The following is a 21,368-nucleotide window of genomic DNA, read 5'->3' on the forward strand; positions in this document are numbered from 1 at the left end:
CTTCTTCTTCTTCTTCCTCCTCCTCCTCCTCCTCCTCCTCCTCCTCCTCCTCTTCTTCTTCTTCTTCTTCTTCTTCTTCTTCTTCTTCTTCTTCCTCTTCTTCTTCTTCTTCTTCTTCTTCTTCCTCCTCCTCCTCTTCCTCTTCCTCTTCCTCTTCTTCCTCCTCCTCCTCCTCCTCCTCCTCTTCTTCTTCTTCTTCTTCTTCTTCCTCCTCCTCCTCTTCTTCTTCTTCTTCTTCTTCTTCTTCTTCTTCTTCTTCTTCTTCCTCCTCCTCCTCCTCCTCTTCCTCTTCCTTTTCCTCTTCTTCTTCCTCCTCCTCCTCCTCTTCTTCCTCCTCTTCTTCTTCCTCCTCCTCCTATCCTGCCCCCTTGATGGTACTACCTGGTATAAGCCAGTTTCAGTGTTGGCTTGCACTCACTGGGAACGGTAGGGAAGAAGGAAAGGCAACCAGAGCCAAGGACAGGCAAACCCACCCACCCCCTGGGACTGGGCAGAGGAGGAATAGTGGAGACTGCCTCCCCATCCTGACCCTTCCAGGGAGGAGGAAGAGGAAGACTCTGTAGTTTTACAACAGGGCTTTGAGGGAGGTCGCAGCTCAGAGGCAGATGAGGGGGAAAGCTGGGAAATCATGGGAGAGCCAGAGCAACACCCAGCTGACAGGTTGTCATTAGAAAGCATTCCAGACCCTCCATCTTCCAGAACCCGGCGAGCCTTAAAAGCAGGAGAGCAAAGAGCTCAAAGACAGAGGGCACATAGCAGCACCCGTAGAGGAGATGATGAGAAAGAGGAAGGAGGAAGTGGGAGAGACGGGGGTGGGGTGGAGATTCACTCGGGACAGCACCATTATCCAAGAGGCTGGGTTCTATAGCCTTTCTCTGTAAAGATTGAAATAAAAAAGAGCTGTAAGAAACGTTTCCTTGTCTCTATACTTTCCTGGTCAACCAGCCAGGAGCTGCTGACAGCATCCTGACACCTGGACTCATTGCAAGTTAGGCAAACAAGCTGGCAGGGGCTGGTTGAGGGTCTATTGAAGTTGGTGGGGCAGTGCCCTATTAGCTCTAATTGACGACTAACCCAGAGCTTCCCAAACTTGTGTCTCCAGCTGTTTTGGGACTACGACTCCCATCATCCCTAGCTACCAGGACCAGTGGTCAGGGATGATGGGAATTATAGTCCAAAACAGCTGGAGACCCAAATTTGGGAAACCCTGGACTAGCCTATGCTGGGTAGTTTCCTATTTGCCTAAGAAATTAAACAGAGATCCACATATAATGTCTGCCTGAAATTCCCCTCATGGCAAACGGTGATGGGAGTCACCACTCCCTGTCTAGCCTATGCAAGACCAGCACTCACAGGGTGAGGTCCGTGCAGAAGGCTCGTTCACGGCCCCCTCCCCTGGTTTATTATGGCAGAAAAGCATTGACTAAGTTACTCATTTGGAACATAACCATGAATCATCGTAGCAGTTTGTTCACAACATCTACAGACACCTGTCTAGAGGGAAAATATCAGCAAAATCCAAGCCATGTTTACTCTAAAGTAAATCCTGTTGCATTCCCAAGAAACTACGCGTAAGATTGCTGTTATGTACTGAGTTGAATAGGATCCAAAAGGCAGATGTCTGATTGGTCCTAGAACAATAGGGTCCAGAATGCAGCAGTCGGATTGGTCCACAGGAGCCACCCAATCCAGCTCCAGGTGGAAGTGAATCCACAACCTGATTGGCCTACAGGAGAATCCCGGAATTAGCCAATCACGTGGGGCCCATTGTGTAAATAATGTCTATAAAGCAGACATTCTGGGGGAACTTCCATTCCTCCTCACCACTATGAGCTGAATAAAGAGCATGAAATCCACACTCGACTCCGAGTATATTTCAATTGCCATCTTAGGAATGACACCCACACCCCGATTAATCCCGCTGGGGGGGATATGTATGGAGAATGGGGGTATGGAACCTGTCTTCCTCCAGGTGTTGTTTGAATGCCGCTCCCATCAGCTGCAGCCTGCAGGGTCAATGGAAGATGGTGTCTCTAGACACCTGAAATGCCACACACTTCTCACTTGTGCAGAAGCCATTCTCCTTAGCTGGATGAGGAATCCCATCCAGAAACTGGTGCTGAGCATATGGGTTTTCTGAGGTAGCGGGTGGCTGCTTTTTCTTCCTTTGACAGCTTCTTTGGTAGGAGAGGTACAAATGTTTAACATGACAATGAAATAAAAACTCGAGCTCCGTGGATCAAAGTTGGGGTGTAAACGTACCAAGTAGTGCATAAATAAACAAAACTGGCTCCATTTAAACTGAACAGAATGGACAGGAGGGCAGCTTGATAATATGGTCCTCTGTGCGAGGCCAAAATTTGAAGCCCCACTGCCAGCACTACCCAACCCAAATCCAGGTGAGAGAGGTGCCTAGGGTGGCCATATTTCAAAAAAGTGAAAATCCAGACACAAAGGTTGTTGAGCAGGGGTCAGCAAAGTTTTTCACCCGTGGACCGGTCCACTGTCCCTCAGATCATGTGGTTGTTCTGCCACACTATGCCCATCAGTGCGAATGAAATTTAGTGCGACATGACAATGTAACAGTCCAAAAGTGACAGTTTTATAACACAACAGGTACTGTGTTGTGAAAAGAACATTAGAAACAAGACACGCGTGAACCCTGGACTTTCTGTATGCTCAGTTACCCTTCATTAATTTTGGTAAATGGCTGTACAGTGGTACCTCGGGTTACATACGCTTCAGGTTACATACGCTTCAGGTTACAGACTCCGCTAACCCAGAAATAGTACCTCGGGTTAAGAACTTTGCTTCAGGATGAGAACAGAAATCGTGCTCCGGCGGCGCAGCAGCAGCAGGAGGCCCCATTAGCTAAAGTGGTGCTTCTGGTTAAGAACAATTTCAGGTTAAGAATGGACCTCCGGAACAAATTAAGTACTTAACCCGAGGTACCACTGTATAACATATCAGATAAATATATTGAATTGTTCTCTGTTTTAACATTTCTCCTGCATTTTAACTCAGGCCATTCTCCACCAAAGAATGAGAAAAGAAATGGCATTTGAAAGTTATAAAATGGGGAGCTAAAATTTTGGAGAAATTCTCATAGGTGGGGCAAAGGAATTATGTGATGCTTGACTTACTTCCAAGATGGCCAAGAAATGCTTACATTTGTTGTTTAGTCATTTAGTCGTGTCCGACTCTTCGTGACCCCATGGACCAGAGCACGCCAGGCACTCCTGTCTTCCACTGCCTCCCGCAGTTTGGTCAAACTCTTGTTGGTAGCTTCAAGAACACTGTCCAGCCATCTCATCCTCTGTCATCCCCTTCTGCTTGTGCCCTCCATCTTTCCCAACATCAGAGTCTTTTCCAGGGAGTCTTCTCTTCTCATGACGTGGCCAAAGTATTGGAGCCTCAGCTTCACGCTCTGTCCTTCCAGTGAGCACTCAGGGCTAATTTCCTTAAGAATGGAGAGGTTTGATCTTCGTATATCTGGTGCTCTGCAGCCCCCTTGGGTGCCCATGCATTCTGTAAACCCCATTATGTCCTCAGCTGGCCTGTCATGTAAGTGTAACAGGTAGTGATCCTGCCTGCTTTGAGAGCTACCCTTGGGCACCTGGTTGTGGGAACAGGATGCTAGTCTAGATGTGCCATTCGCCTGACACAGGAAGGATCTTCTTATGTTACGGTCTTACCACGTTCCTGACTGCTGTTCAGTGTTATTTTTAAGAACTAAAGTCTTTTTAGTTTTAAAGAAATCTGTGCAGAAAGTTCTTTTTTTTTTTACAAGACAAAAAGAAAAGACTTCCCTTAAAAACAAAACCAGCACATCCGTCAAAACCACCTGGGGGAAAAGTCCTGAAGATGTCATGACGCAACCTCTCCCGTGGGGCTGTTTTCAGAGGAGGAACTGTGGGGAGCTGGGGAAGACACAGTGTGCTGGAGAAATGTTTGACAAGAACGGGAAAAAATACACCCACACTGCCCATGGCCACTTGCAGCAGTAAAGGAAGTTCAATCCCACAAGCACCAAAATTCCTAAGGAATTCTAAAGTGTCAGACTTCCGGGTTAGCGCCAACGACGAATGGCAGAGTTCCTCCGACCGGAGGAACGGGCTCCGTGGAAATTGGGTCTTCCCGCCGCGGCGAAGGCGGGGGCCCGTTAGAAATCCCAGGCGGAGAAGCCTGGGAACGTGGGGTTCAGCAGAGCACCAAGAGCGCCTCCCCTACTCACAAGGAACCCCCCTTTTCGGGGCTCCGGAGTGAAGTGGGGTGAGCAGCGCGGTGCTGCGAACCGATCGCTATTTCCATGGAGGGAAGCCGCGCAGCCATCGCCGGAGAGCGCTGACTTTTTCCTGATGACATTTGGACTCTAAATCAAGTACCCGTGAGTAAAAACGGAGAATTGGATCAAGAAAATTGCAAAATTTATGAATTAGGCACGAAGCGGGAAGGTTTAAACAGGAAGTCCGCCTCCCGTTTTTTGTATATAGACTGAAGCAAAGACCTTGCAACCTAATAGCCTGGAAAACTGCTTTAAAATTGGAAATTTCCTGCATTTATAACTAATAAAACCCTCTTGGAAGCAGGAGAAAGGGGGGGGGATTTGACTGTTCAAACCTGCAGGAGGAGAGTAAAGGAATTTAAGTTTCCACCGTCCCTAACCTGGGAACGGGGTGTCGGGACAGAAATTGTTTGAGACGTCCATTGATTGAAAGCGGAGTATTTTTGACAGATAGCTAAAGAGAAACAAATTAACTTCAACGCTACTTTCTGTATTTTTGTCTTTTAAAGAAACAAAGTATCTGAAAATTGAAAGGACTTGAAATCGAAAGTAATCTTCTTTGGTGGATACATTTTAAAATTGGATACAAATAGAAATTGTGTCCCCTAGAGGGAGCTTGTCAGTTTGTTGTCGCAGTTTATTTGTAGACAGCTGCGAGATTCGGATCGTGGGACCAGCCGTTTGACCTTCAGAAATGTGTTGGAAGGAAGATTTGGTGTCTGCCCTTGGCATGACAAATGTTTTGCTGGAGCAGCTGTGTGATAAAATGAACTTGATGCATGAGAAATTGGATTTGATGAGTGCAGTGGCCAGTGAATATGATTTAACAGAGAATAAGAATAAAGAAGCTATACAGCGATCAATTCAGGAAACTGGCTTAACAAGGCAAGTCCAAGGGCAGATGAAGAAGGAAGAGGTAGTGATTACTCCTTAAACAACACAAATGGAGAGATCTAAAGTCCTGCAGGAACAAAAGCCACTGCGTTGGAAGATGGAACTTGGAGAGTGCTGGGAAGTGTTTGAAATCAAGGAAGCTTTTAACTCTAGTGGGACCATGAAACAGGTGAAGAACTATTTTTTGGATAAGGTTCCTTTGGATTACAAAGATGTCGACGGGGAGTGGGACTGGGGGGAAGGGGCCAGTCTGATGAAGGAAAATGGAAATTATTACCTGGTGGAACCCTCCGGAGACCCACTCCCCAAGAATCTAATAATAGACAAAGAAGTGCGTAAGCACAAACAAGAACAAGAAAATCTGCAGAAGGGGCCTAGAAGAGACTTAAGGGCCTCGGACATTAGAACACCAGATTGATGGACTGGATGTATTGGACAGAAAGGACTGACACAATCCGAAACCAGGAAGAAGGGACTGTTGGATAAAAATTAGAGATACGAAGGGAAATTTTTTTTTGTTAATTTTGGAATCAGTGTATTATAAATATTAGGGAATATGCTGGAAAGGAACTAAATTGGCTTTAGTAGAAATGATTTAAGGAATATGTATGAATATGATGTAAACTTTGAAATTTTAAGATTTTTAAGATAAGATAAGGTTAAAGAGATTAAGGTAAATTGAATAACAGATAATATTAAAAGATAGAAAGGTTATGTTGAATCAACAAATAAGATATATTGTTAAGATTAATTATTTAAATTAAAATTGAGAAACATGGGAAGAATTTGCTGGAATAACAATTTAAACTAGAATACAAAAAGGGAGGTGTGAGGAGGTTCAAGCAGATGAAAAGTTGTAATCTGAGATTTGTATTTTTCTTTTTTCTTCTTTGGTTTTTTTCTTTTTGTTTTATTTTTTGGCTGTATTTTTTTTCCTTGTTTTTCTTGTCTCTTTTTTCTTTGTGTTTATGTATGGATGCAAATTTGAATAAATATCATTTTAAAAAAAAGGAATTCTAAAGTGTCTGCCAAGAGGGCAGGAAACTGGAAGCCTCCTGGAGAGGTGAACAAAACTTTTGAGAAACCGGATGATGAGTGTGGCGATCACACACAGGGCCCCCGGACGTTTGACGGTCTATTGACCCTGTGCTGCCACTGCGATTGCTTTTTCCGCTGCCACCACCCCATATCTCACGGGGGGACACGGAGTCCAGTCAGTTGTTAACATAAACAAATAATCAAGTTTATTTTTAAATGCAGGAACAAGCTTATGGTTACACTTAGTTTTTCTTGACAGTTTCTTAATCTTAGTTCCTAACAACTTCAAACTGATTATTCCCAACTATCTATCTCACACAATACAACTCTACCAACCCACACCTAAACCTCCCTCTTCCTTCTTCAACTCCCAAACCTCAACTCCCAAATCTCAACTGACTTTCAAAACCTCCCACTCTAACTTTTATTCCCCCCTTGCATTCTCACTGGCCAATCACATCACACCTATTTTAACCCTTTCCTTATGACCCATCCTTAAGAACTGCCCCAGACTTTAGGAATTTTGCACTGCAATACTTTGAGGGGCCCTCCAGGCTGGTGTTTTTGATGGGTGTACTCTGCAATGTATATACCAATAATAAAGGTAAAAGTAAAGGTACCCCTAACCGTTAGGTCCAGTCGCGGACGACTCTGGGGTTGCAGAGCTCATCTCGCTCTATAGGCCGAGGGAGCTGGCATTTGTCTGCAGACAGCTTCTGGGTCATGTGGCCAGCATGACTAAGCTACTTCTAGCGAACCAGAGCAGCGCACGGAAACACCGTTTACCTTCCCGCCAGAGTGGTACCTATTTATCTACTTGCACTTTGACGTGCTTTTCCAGTTTCACTGTAGAGGGATTGGTGGTTGTGGTTTCAGAGGCTTCTGTTTTATTCCTCTTCCCACTGACCAGTTTGCAAACTCAGTTCAGAGGAGGGAGATGGTAGTTAGAGATGATGGTGCTGTATCTAAGAGCATGAATTGCAAATGAATACAGAAATGGATTCCAGGGGAAACTGGTTGCTCTTTGCGCAATATTGTCAGGGAAATAATCTGCAAACACAAGTGGGTTTTGAGTTGTTGTTGTTTTTTATAAAAGAAATATTGCAATTCTATGCTAGGTCAAATTTACTTGCAGAACATTATAACCTGAAGCATTTGGGGGAAGAGTTTTGTTGATTATGGTTAATAATAATTGCCAAATGGTTAATTTAAAAAACGCAAAAGAGAGAGATGATAGTACAGAGTAATGCCTATGATAGAAATCATTAGCTACAGACAAAATTTCATCATAATAACCAGGTTTAGCTCAGGCAGACACATATTTCCTCTTCTAGCCTCCCACAAAATTAGAAGTCTGAAATACTGGGAATTAAATATAAAAATAAAAGTCAGGAAAGAGCTATTCCCTTGCAAATACTCAGAACTCCATTTTACTGGTTGAGGAACAAGAGGATACATTAGGGGTGCGACTACAGCCACAGAACTTTTCTCAGTCTGCACACAACCCACCACTAGCGTGGAAAGAAAAATCTCACACTCCAATGGCAGCAACATGTGACAAAGTTGCAGAAATCAGCTCCAAATTCACTCTTTAAAACATTGGATCAAACAACAACGATACCTATAAACAGTAAGTGTGGAAAGGACCTATTAGTTGATCGCAGTGCCCATCCAAATTATTGTCTTCTGGAGGGGCACCTAAACACCCCTGAACATTTGTTTTTTGGAAAAAAGGGCACAGGATTTATGCACTGGTTGAAAAGACAGCAGTTTGTCTGCACCAAAGCTTTTGCAGGTGCAATCAATACTGAAATGAGGACCACACATACCCAGCCCCAGGGCCAGCCCAAGACATTTTGGTACCAGATGCCCAAAAGGTGCCGCCAGGGAAGAATGGCTGAGGGAAGATCTACATGGGGAACAAGGGAGGCAAGAAAGATTGACATTGGAATCTGCTGGCCCTGTGCATCCTGCCTCCCGAAGCAGTTGCTTTGCCTTGCCTCAAGTGTTGGCTGGCCCTGTCCTGAGCACAAATAGTCATGAATGCAAAACAGAAAGGCCCTGATACTGTTTAGTATAATTCTCATGCTTCCTTATGCTGTTAGTTAGCTTGTATTGTGGTTAGATCACCTGGTTTCCCTTGCTGTTGTTGTTTTTGAATTACTCCTTGCATTGTTCTTCCTCTTCAAACAGACTAATTTAGAATTCAAAACACACCAGCTCACTAGAGGTGGCCAACCATCTGAAGTGGGGGGTGGGGTGGGGAGAGAGAGACCATCATTTAGGTTTATACACAAAGCTGGGTGTCGCCTTTCACTGTCGCCATGACAATGCCACCTACTTTTCAGTTTTGAAATGTTAATTCCCGTATTTGCCCTGTCCAACTTGGTTCCTGGCTGACAGCTAACAATCTCAAGGTAAGATCCCTTTTGTTCTGCTTTTCTCTTGCTGGAAACTTACTGCATAAACATGTTTATTTGCTGGAGACAGCAGTGCCGCTTGCAAAGGGAGTTTTCATCTCTGTCTCCAACTTCCTTCACTTGTGGCGTTGCTCTTGCTCGAGAACTCTGGGAATTGTAGCTTTGACAATGGATTGCACTTCATACCCTCCAACATTTCTCTGATGGAAATAGGGACGTCCTACCATACCCTCAAAAATTTATCCAATGAAAAGAGGAAGAACCTAAGGAAAAACAGGACATTCTGGGGTCAAATCAGAAGCCAAGATGGCTTCTGTAAATCTAGGACAGTCCTTGGAAAATAGGGACAAGGAGGGTCTGGCTCCCTGCTCCCTGGCTCACAGGGTTGTTGCGGACGTTAAATGAGGAGGGGGAGAACCATGTAGACCACCCTGAGCTCCTTCAACAAAAAGGTGGAATATTAATGTGAATACATAAAGGTAAAGGTAAAGGGACCCCTGACCATTAGGTCCAGTCGTGGCCGACTCTGGGGTTGTGGCACTCATCTCACTTTATTGGTCGAGGGAGCCGGCATACAGCTTCCGGGTCATGTGGCCAGCATGACTAAGCCGCTTCTGGCGAACCAGAGCAGCGCACGGAAATGCCGTTTAGCTTCCCGCCGGAGTGGTACCTATTTATCTACTTGCACTTTGACGTGCTTTCAAACTGCTAGGTTGACAGGAGCAGGGACCGAGCAACGGGAGCTCACCCTGTCGCGGGGATTTGAACCGCTGACCTTCTGATCAGCAAGTCCTAGGCTCTGTGGTTTAACCCACAATGCCACCCGCGTCCCGAATAAATACATAAATACCCATTAATTTCAGTGGGTCCGCCTTGAGTTGAACTATTAACATTGGCTGCAACCCCTTGTGCTTTCTTCCTACTCCTGCCCAACTGAGTTTTCCCTTGTCCTTGTCCTGATGCTGACATGACAGGCTTATTTCTCCTGCCTTGATTTTGCTGTTTCGATGCTCCTGCTGCAGCAGCTCCTTGACACAGCTTCGCCGCCTCTTTTGGCAAGAACAGGGGAGCTCCCCCTCCTGCTCCCAATCCACTTTAACCAGCAGGAATCGGCTGATTTGCTTCTCAGCTTGAGCATCCAGTTACCCACTTCCTTTGGAGATGTGGTCTCAGGTAGCTGAAAGGAGCAAACCCTCGCTCAGCCATGTTCATTAACTTCAATGGGTATATTCTGGGTAAAACCTGGTTCCATGCCACCCTACATGAAAGATGTATCCCATAGGATTAGATAACAACATTCTCTTGGCACTTGCAATTTCGCATGCTTTTTCTGCCGTTGCTCTGCCTTTGAGGGAAACGCTGGCTGGGAGGAAGGTTCACATGAAGGTTGTGGGACCAAATCCCTCCTAACCTGATAGTAACACAGGTGGCGCTGTGGTCTAAAGCACTGAACCGCTTGGACTTGCCGATCAGAAGGTGGGTGGTTCAAATCCCCGCGACAGGGTGAGCTCCTGTTGCTTTGTCCCAGCTGCTGCCAACCTAGCAGTTCAAAAGCACGCCAGTGCAAGTAGATAAATAGGGAAGGTAATCGGCATTTTCGTGGGCTCTGGTTTCCATCACGGTGTTCCATTGCACCAGAAGTGGTTTAGTTATGCGGGCCACATGACCCAGAAAGCTTTCTGTGGACAAATGCCAGCTCCCTTGGCCTGAAAGCAAGATGAGCGCCGCAACCCCATAGTTGCCTTTGACTGGACTCAACCATCCAGGGATCATTTACATTTTTACTTTTACCAGCATACAGTTCTTTCCTGCTGTTTTCGTGAGTGACTCATGGACTTAACTGTCCAGGGGATCTTTACCTTTTTTACCTAGCCTGATCCATCCAGTTCCTTCCCCCTGGTTTCATGAGGCACAAGATAGGATGCTAAATCATTGTGCTGTGAGTCTTTCGCTGCTCCCGAAAGAGCCATCCGATGAAGGAAGTGGAGACAGAGAAACTTGTAAGCATGAGTGAGAGCTCAGGCGTCCTAACTTTACATGCTCTCTTTATTTGTAGGGCTGCCTGGTCCTGTTCAAAGGTAAACATCCACAAGAAGGGACATCAGGTGGGCTTTGAGGTTGCCCATTTTCTGCAAGCAGCACCTGACCAGCAGGCTGAGAAAGCACACTTTTTACCTGGCCACAGAAGTACCAAATTTGGTGAGATGCATTTTAATTTAAATTATAGTAATTCTTTCTAAATTTGCATCTACACATCTAAATTAGCGTTGGCACATTTATCGCATACGCAAGAATTGGTGGTGCATTTCTTCTGGGGCGGGGGCACGATGTGAAATTAGCTGCTCTATAATGTGATGAAATAGCGTCATGGATTAGGATGGAAGGATCTGTCCTATTGCTTCTCTAAGTTTCATTTCCCAAACTTAATTTGTTTCTCCACCTCCCAGCAGCAATTTGAAAATTTTCTTTTTTATAAATACTCATGAAAATTCCTCAGCATTTTAGTGTGAGTTTCTTCCCATAAAGAGATTTTTGTACATAGTTTGTCCTAATATAATGCATTTTTCATACGTTATTTTTTAACCAATCTATTCATCTTTATACATCCTTTCCTCTTATATATGCAGGTTTGTTTGTTTTTTGAAAAAAAAAATATTATTTTTATCTTTGCAAACACTGACTAGTGCACTGCAAAATCTGAATAAGTGTGAATTTTGACAGATGGCTGTGCTTTGATTCTCATACTGTTTGGGAAAGGGATTATATATCTGAAGATGATAGATAGATAGATAGATAGATAGATAGATAGATAGATAGATGATAGATATAGACAGACAGATAGATAGATAGATAGATAGAAGATAGATAGATGATATAGATGATAGATAGATAGATGATAGATAGATAGATAGATAGATGATAGATAGATAGATAGATAGATAGATAGATGATAGATAGATAGATGATAGATAGATAGATAGATAGATAGATAGATAGATAGATAGATAGATGATAGATAGATGATAGATGATAGATAGATAGATAGATGATAGATAGATAGATGATAGATAGATAGATAGATAGATAGATGATAGATAGATAGATGATAGATAGATGATAGATAGATAGATAGATAGATAGATAGATAGATAGATAGATAGATAGATGATAGATAGATATAGATAGATAGATGATAGATAGATAGATGATAGATTTAAATGCAAACCCACTGTTCCCTAGGACAGGGGTGGGCAACGTCTTTTGAGGCCGGTCTGGTCCACTCCCTGGCAGACCTCTCGGTGGGCCAGAGTGTGTGCGCCCGTGCGTACACTCAAGCTATTTCTGGCGCACTTCCAGAAGTCAGTCCCCGCAGCGAGAGAAAAAATGGCACCACAAAAAAGAAGGACAGAATCCCCACGCCGATCCACAGAACAGCTGTGGGCCAGTTCCAGGCCAGAACCAGCCCATCGGCCTTAGGTTGCTGACCTCTGCCCTAGGAGAAACTGTGGCTCATTGGCAGAGCATCTGTATCACATGCGGAAGGTCCCAACATCAATCCTTGGCAGCTCTAAGTAGGGCTGGGAGAAACACCCCTGTCTGGAACCCTGGAAAGTTGCTGTCAAGCAGCATAGACAACACTGGGCTAAGCAGACCAATGTTGTGACTTGCTGTAAAGCGGGTTCCTGTGTTAAGAGGCGATACTAGGTCAGGAGTCAGCAAACTTTTGCAGCAGGGGGCCGGTCCACTGTCCCTCAGACCTTGTGGGGGGCCAGACTATATTTTTGGGAGGGGGGAGAACGAATTCCTATGCCGCACAAATAACCCAGAGATGCATTTTAAATAAAAGCACACATTCTGCTCATGTAAAAACACCAGGCAGGCCCCACAAATAACCCAGGGATGCATTTTAAATAAAAGGACACATTCTACTCATGTAAAAACATGCTGATTCCCAGACCGTCCACAGGCCAGATCTAGAAGGTGATTGGGCTGCATCTGGCCCCTGGGTCTTAGTTTGCCTACCCATGTACTAGGTCTCTGCTTTCAGAAGCAAACACAAGTAAAGGAATGTACAAAATGGTGCAAAATGGAGTCTGGTTGTGGGCCAAGGCCAACATGTATGGAACATTTGCCTAGGCGCAGCCAGCTCTAAAAGTTGGGAACCTTTGGGATGAGATTTGATAGTAAAATTATTCATACATAACAGATGCCTCAATTTTAATGGCTGGTTTAGCATTCCTCAGTGTTGAAAAGTGTGCATTTCTCTTTTGTGGGTCTGCAGGGTGCTTTGGTGAGTTTTCTTGGCTAATAATTTAAAACCACCTCAGATGTCTAACCGTCTGCTTCTCCTCATAACAATTCTACAGAAAGCAAAGACTTGCTCATTTGGGTCCCTTAAAGGACATTCCCGTAATGTAGAAAAAGCCCACAAAACAAACTCCATTTCAATAATACTTGGCTAACATATCAGTCAATTTTACTAGTGTTTTCTGTGCTTTCTAAAAAACAAAAACACCTTACTATATTTTTATAATATGGAGTGATTTCACTTTGCTCCTTAACTTCTTCATGTGTACAGTCATACCTCGGGTTACAGACGCTTCGGGTTGTGCGATTTTGGGTTGCGCACTGTGCCAAACCTAAAAGTACCGGAACAGGTTAGTTCCAGGTTTTGACGCTTGCAAATGCGCAGAAGCGCTAAATCGTGCTTTGCACATGTGCAGAAGCACTGAATCGTGACCCATGTGTGTGCAGATGCGGCACTGTGGGTTGCGGACGCTGCGGGTTGCAAACGTGCTTCCCGCACAGATCACGTTTGCGACCCGAGTGTCCATTGTATAACTAATGGGCAGTGAAGTAAAACACTACTTTCCACTTTATTGAATAACAAGCCAAGTGAGATCTTTCCTATGTTGTTTGATGGTTCTACTGAGTTGTCTGGTATAGTGGTTAGAGGGTCACGCTAGGACCTGAGAGACCAGCATTCAAATCCCTACTCAGCTATAAAGCTGACTGGATGACCATGAACTGGTCACCAAGCTCTCTCAGTCTAACCTACCTCACAGGTTTGTTGTGAGGGTTAAATGCAGAGGGTGGGAGCTCCTTGGAGGAAAGGTGGGATTATATAGGTGCAATATATAAATGTTATGGACTGGCTGGACCCAGAGGAATGGTGAAACAAACCAGTTGGGGAACCCCCAAAGGAGGAAGGCTCAGAGCCCAGGAATTGGTGGTGGGATGATGAGTGGTCAGAGAGAGAAGACTGTGAGGAGGAGGTGTCAGAAGCTGAAGGGGTAACAGGACTTAGTGAGTGGGGAGAGTCTGTGGCAGAGAAAAGTTCAGAAGGCAGAAACTGAAGCAGCAGAGGAGGGAGGCCAAGAAGCAGAGATGGGTCTGGCTAGTGAAGAGGGACTAGTGTCTCCCCTTCCTGCTGTGATGAGCTCCCCTTCTCTCTGGTCTTGCTGAACCAGGAGAGGCATGAAAAGAGCAGAAAAAGGCAGAGGAGAAGTTAACTTCATGCAGGTGCAGTCTCTGATTGCTTGGGGGAAACCCTGGAGAGGAGACGACTTAGGCAGATGTGGGGAGACTGGGACCTTCAGTTTCAGCAACTGTTTTGGGGGGTGGGGCGCAAGACCTACCAGAGATGAGTTGCTGTGCTCATTAAGCCTAGAAAAATGCAACCTGTGCTGCTGATAGAGGTAGTCCGACTCATGCAACACGTTGGCGACTAATATACACACAATAATTACCAAAATAATTATACATTCTTTATCAATCATCTGAGAAAAATACAAAGTCTTATGCAAAGCCACAGAAACTTGCGAACTACCCAGTCTAAGATGAACTTATAATGTCTGATTTCGATAGATTTTTCAAATGCTTAACTCAGTCTTTTGTTTTCTTTTTCTTTTTAGGTAAGTTCATGAAGATGCCAATAAAAGGTAAGTTCGGTGTTGCTCATTAAGCCTGTTACTCCTGTGCAGATCCTGTTTCGGGCAATAAAGAGTTAACTCCACTCGCTCAGTGTGATTTACTTCTGGCTCTCTCCTGTCAATAAAGAAATATCAGTGCTATACAAATGCTGCTTTGAGGGTAGGTCTGACCGGCAATGGATTATATTCGGCAAAGTCTTGTTCAGTGGGTGTGTTTTGAGTAGAACTAACTCTGGATGCAACCCTCTGTGCCAAGCCTACTCCCGCCCAACCCATCTTTGCCCTGATGCTCACCTGCCAGGGCTTATTTCTCCTTCCTTGATTTTGCTGTTTCGATGCTCATGCCGCAGCAGCGCCTCAACACAGCTTCGCCGCCTCTCTGGCAAGCACGGGAGAGCTCCCCCTCCTGTTCCAATCCACTTTAACCAGCAGGAAGCGGTTGATTTGCTCCTCACCTTCAGCATGCAATTACCCACTTCCTTTGGAGATGTGCTTTTGCGTAGCTGAAGTTCATTAGAAGATATTGACAGGTGTGATCCTGGGCACGTCACAGGTTGGGTAATATTGAGGGCGCCGTGATTCATAGCCGCAGGCCTCTCTGAAAACTGTGTCACGTTCCCTTCGCAGGTGCACATTTTGAAAATAAATATCTGTACACATATTTCTCAGTCCCCAACCCCTCCCCCCCCCACTGACTTTCCTTTCACTTGAAGAATGTTGACTGGTGTATTCTGGGTTGTAAGGCCATACAAACAGCAGTCCTTGAGATATATAGGATTTCCTGGGAATTAATAGCCCTAGCAGGAATCTCCGCCACCCAGTTGTGCCTGGCATCATCGCTCACCCCAGACATCCATTAATCCCCAGGAAACATCTTCCACCTGCCTCCGCCAACATTATTGCTCACATCAATAAGCAATTGCATGCGCCTTCCTAAGGCGCGAAGTTCCCGTTTTTAAGTGGAAGCCAGGTGGCAACATTCGTTGACAAATTACTTGCCTCCTGGTATGGTGTAAAGCCCTGAGAATCGTGGAGGGAGGGGTACAGAATGGAGAGGTCAGCTGGGAGAAAATGTTAAGAGGAGAAAGGGAAAGGAGTGGAGTGATGGTGATTAAGTGCAGAGAAAGAAAAGGGAAAGCTACAGAGTGGAGAAGTGTGGCTAAGGAGAAAGCAGCAGAATGAACCTGTATGTTGGGAGAATCAGGACTGGCAAAAGAGCACTGCTTTACCCAATGGATAGTCTGTTGTTGTTGTTTAGTCGTTTAGTTGTGTCCGACTCTTCGTGACCCCATGGACCAGAGCGCTCCAGGCACTCCTGTCTTCCACTGCCTCCCGCAGTTTGGTCAAACTCATGCTGGTAGCTTCGAGAACACTGCCCAACCATCTCGTCCTCTGTCGTCCCCTTCTCCTTGTGCCCTCCATCTTTCCCAGCATCAGGGTCTTTTCCAGGGAGTCTTCTCTTCTCATGAGGCGGCCAAAGTATTGGAGCCTCAGCTTCAGGATCTGTCCTTCCAGTGAGCACTCAGGGCTGATTTCCTTCAGAAATAAATGTTTATTAAGGTTTTACAAATCAAAAGATTCATCATTTCAAATGTATCATTACCATAAATGAAGCTCACATAAAAAACAGAAACAACAAAAAAAGAAAAATATATAGCAAAAAAAAGAAAAATAGGAAAAAAGAAAAAAGAAAAATCCACTTTCTTAGATTTATAAAATTCCATACCCCTCTGTCTTGACCTCCTCACATCCCCCTTTTTGTGTTCCTCTTTATTCCAATCAAATTCAGCAAGTTCAAAACCTTATTTAAACCATACTTAATTTTATATTCTTCAAAATATTATGTCCCAATTTTTCATTGTTTTAGCCCATACCTCATCTTATATACTATGACATAATAATGTTCTGTTCATAACCCCTTGTCCTTTTTAACATTCTTCTTTTCATTCACATTTAACCAAATCACACAAACCCTGTTACCTTCACTTCCCACATCATATTAACATTCAAACATTTTGCAGTATTTTTGTAAATAGTCCTTAAACTTTTTCCAGTCCTGTTCGATCAGTTCTTCTCCCTGATCACGAATTCTGCCAGTCATTTCAGCCATCTCCATGTAGTCAATCACTTGCGTCTGCCATTCCTCCACGGTGGGTAGATCTTGTGTCTTCCAATACTTGGCAAGAAGTATTCTTGCTGCTGTTGTTGCGTACATAAAAAATGTTCTATCTTTCTTTGGCACCCGTTGGCCAACTATGCCCAAAAGAAAGGCCTCTGGTTTCTTAGGAAAGGTAAGTTTAAATACCTTCTTCAGTTCATTATATATCATTTCCCAGTAAGCCTTGACCCTTGGGCATGTCCACCAAAGGTGAAAGAATGTTCCCTCAGCTTCTTTACATTTCCAGCACTTATTGTCAGGCAGGTGATAAATTTTTGCAAGCTTAACTGGGGTCATGTACCACCTGTAAATCATTTTCATAATATTCTCCTTTAAGGCAATGCATGCCGTAAACTTCATACCGGTGGTCCACAACTGCTCCCAGTCAGCAAACATAATGTTATGACCTATATCCTGCGCCCATTTAATCATTGCTGATTTAACCGTTTCATCCTGTGTATTCCATTTCAACAGCAAGTTATACATCTTTGACAAAATCTTAGTTTTTGGTTCTAACAGTTCTATTTCCAATTTCGATTTCTCCACCTGGAAGCCAATTTTTTTGTCCAAATTGTAGGCCTCTCTTATTTGATAATAATGAAGCCAATCTCGCACTTTGTCTTTTAATTTCTCAAAACTCTGCAGTTTCAATCTGTCACCTTCTTGTTCCAAAATTTCCCAATATTTTGGCCATTTGGCCTCCATATTGAGCTTTTTCTGGGACTTAGCTTCCATAGGTGACAACCACCTTGGGGTTTTACTTTCCAGCAAATCTTTATATCTTGTCCAGACATTAAACAGAGATTTCCTGACAATATGGTTTTTAAATGCCTTATGTGCTTTAACCTTGTCGTACCACAGATATGCATGCCACCCAAAAACATTATTAAAGCCTTCTAAATCCAAAATATCCGTGTTCTCAAGAAGCAGCCAGTCTTTTAACCAGCAGAATGCTGCTGATTAATAATACAATTTAAGGTCTGGCAGGGCAAATCCACCTCTTTCTTTTACATCAGTTAAAATTTTAAACTTTATTCTGGGTTTCTTGCCCTGCCAGACAAATCTAGAAATATCTCTCTGCCACTTCTTGAAACAATCCATCTTGTCCAAAATTTGCAAAGATTGAAACAAAAATAACATTCATCTTTATAGCTGCGATTCGACCCAACAAGGAAAGCTTCAAATTAGACCAAATTTCTAAGTCTTTTTTAACTTCTGACCAACATTTCTCTTTTTTTTTCAATATGCTTTTTATTAATTTACAACGAAAATCATACATTTTTAGCCAAATTTTCACAAATTATACTTTTGAGACTTCCTTCGATTTTTCTGGTAATCATCCATATATACTCCTAACTATAACGCATTTCCTTTTTTGCATTGCCTTTTAACTTTCACCTTTACCAATATATATTTTCCCAAACAATACATCTTAACCTTTACAGTGCTTCTTGAAACCCCACTAGCGTTGTTTGTGAATCACATAGATTTTTCAGATAATCTACAAACTTCCCCCAATGTTCGATGAACTTTTGATTTTTAAAGTATCTTATTTTTCCAGTCAGTTTATCTAGCTCCGCATAGTCTATTAGTTTCATTCTCCACTCTTGAATTGTCGGTGTTTCTTCCTGTTTCCACTTCTGGGCTAGTAAAATTCTTGCTGCCACGACTGCATACTGGAATAGCTTACAGTCATTCCTTCTTATCTCTTTTCCTGTGATTCCTAAAAGAAAAGCTTCTGGTTTCTTGACAAAAGTATATTTTAACATTTTTTTTAATTCATTATATATCCCTTCCCAGAAGATCTTAACTTTCTTACATTCCCACCACATGTGATAAAATGTTCCTTCCCTTTCTTTGCATTTCCAACACTTATTGTCCGTTTTATACATTTTGGCTAACTTAACAGGTGTAATGTACCATCTAAAGAACATTTTCATCACATTTTCCTTCAATCCCATGCATGCAGTGAATTTTAAATTTTCCTTCCATAGTTTCTCCCAATCTTCAAATTGGATATTATATCCAAAATCTCTAGCCCAGTGTATCATTACTGATTTAACTTCTTCGTCCTTCGTACACCACTCCAACAAAATCTTGTACATTTTTGACAAAATCTTATTATCACTATTAATTATATCCATTTGAAACCTAGAGTCTTTTTCTGCATACCCCTTTTCCTTTGCATCTTTCTTAAACATTTCATTTACCTGGAAGTAGTGTAACCAATCATATACATAGTTCTTAACTTGTTCATATGGTTTTAGTTTCCATTTTCCTCCTTCCTTCATTACCAATTCTCCGTATGTAGCCCAATTGCCTCTCATATTCACTTTCTTTACACTCATAACCTCCAGCTCTTTTCATACTAGATTCCGGCTCCTGTAGAGTCAAAACCAAATCATCTGCAAAGGCTTTCAATTTATATTGTTTGGCTCCGACCTGTATTCCTTTAATAGACCGGTCCCCTCTGATCATGTTCAGCAGCACCTCCAGGACCGAGATAAATAATAATGGAGAGATAGGGCAACCCTGACGTGTTCCTTTTTCTATCATAAAATCTTCAGTCACCACATTGTTTACAATCAATTTTGCTTTTTGTTCTGAATAGATTGCTCCTATACCATTTTCGAACCCCTGTCCCACTCCCATCCCTTTCAAATTTTTCTTCATAAAGCTCCAAGAGATATTATCAAAGGCTTTCTCCGCATCAATAAAAACTAACACAGCTTTCGTATTTATATTCGTTTGCAACAACTCCAAGATGTCAATTATATTCCTTGTGTTATCAGATAAATGTCTGCCTGGAAGAAAGCCTGCCTGGTCCTTGTGTATTACTTCCGCTAACACTTTTTTAAGTCTATTAGCTAAAATATCTGCAAAAATTTTGTAATCCACATTCAAAAGGGAGATGGGACGGTAGTTCTTTAGTTGTGTCTTTTCAGCTTCTGTCTTAGGTATCAATGTGATGTATGCTTCTTTCCACGATTCAGGCGCCTTTTTCCCTTCCAAAATCTCATTACACACCTCCTTTAATGGTTGAATTAAAAAGTCTTTCAAAGTCCTATAATATTTGGAGGTTAGTCCGTCCGGTCCTGGAGATTTGCAGGGCTGATTTCCTTCAGAATGGCTAGGTTTGATCTTCTTGCAGTCCATGGGACTCTCAAGAGTCTCCTCCAGCACCAGAATTCAAAAGCATCAATTCTTTGGCGATCAGCCTTCTTTATGGTCCAGCTCTCACTTCCATACATCACTAAGTGCATAGTTAAACTACAGAATTCATTCCCACAAAAGGCAGCGGTAGCTACTGGCAAAATTAACAGTGCTCTCCTAGAATTGTAGAGTTGGAATGGACCCCAAGGGGCATCTAATCTAACCCCCCGCAATGCAGGAATCTCAGCTAAAGCATCCATGGTGGATGGCCACCCAACCTCAGCATAAAAACCTCCAAGGAAGGAGAGTCCACCACCTCCTGAGGGAGACCGGTCTACTGTGTCTCAGTCAAGGGACGTAATAGTCCCACTCTGTTCTGCCTTGGTCAGATCTCACATGGAATCCTGCGTCCAGTTCTGGGTGCCACAGTTGAAGAAGGCTATTGACAAGCTGGAATGTCGGCAGAGGAGGGTAACCAAAACGATCAAGAGTCTTGAAACCATGCCTTATGAGGAATGGTTGAAGGAGCTGGGTATGTTTAGCCTGTAAAGGAGGAAACTGAGAGGAGATGTGATAGACATCTTCAGCTATCTAAAGGGCTGCCACATGGAGGATGGAGAAAGTTTCTTCTGCTCCAGAGATACTGAGCCAATGGCTTCAAATTACAAGAAAGGAGATTCTGACTTAGCATCAGGAAAAACCTGCTAACAGGGAGAGCTGTTCGACAGTGGGACAGACTCCCTCAAGAGGTTGTGGGCTCTCTTTCATTGGGGCTTTTAAAGCAAAGGTTGGATGTCCATCTGTCATGGGTGCTTTAGTTGAGATTCCTGCATTGCAGGGGGTTGGACAAGATGACCCCCCTCCCCAAGGATCTTCCAACTCTACAAATCTATTATTCCCTTATTCTATGAAACGATTAGCTCTTTGCTTCCTTATCTGAAAGGTCAGCCAATTTATTGTTGGATACTTGCTAGGAGATAAAAAAAAACACCTTTGGGTGTTACTGGTGGCCATCAAAATTTATCAATGACTGTGAGAACAAGGTGGCAATTGGAAGGATCATTTGCAGCAAGGGGTTTAGTTTATGTCAACCATCACCTTGTACACATGCATACCTGAGCCAACCACATTTATGTTATATAGTGGTACCTCTGGTTGCAGACGCTTCAGGTTACAGATGCTTCAGGTTACAGACTCGGCTAACCCAGAAATAGTACCTCGGGTTAAGAACTTTGCTTCAGGATGAGAACAAAAATCGTGCTCCAGCGGTGCGGCGGCAGCAGGAGGCCCCATTAGCTAAAGTGGTGCTTCAGGTTAAGAACAGACTCAGGTTAAGAACGGACCTCCAGAACGAATTAAGTTCTTAACCCGAGGTACCACTGTACTCTGCTTTGCGTTTTGCTCTCTGCTTAAGACTATGGTGCACAAAGTGGCTTTATTTTGTTCTTCTTTCGGGTCTGTTGATTATGATAAATGGATGATGAATG

The sequence above is a fragment of the Podarcis raffonei genome, chromosome 4 (genome assembly GCF_027172205.1).
Source record: "Podarcis raffonei isolate rPodRaf1 chromosome 4, rPodRaf1.pri, whole genome shotgun sequence".
In the NCBI taxonomy this organism is placed as follows: Eukaryota; Metazoa; Chordata; class Lepidosauria; order Squamata; family Lacertidae; genus Podarcis; species Podarcis raffonei.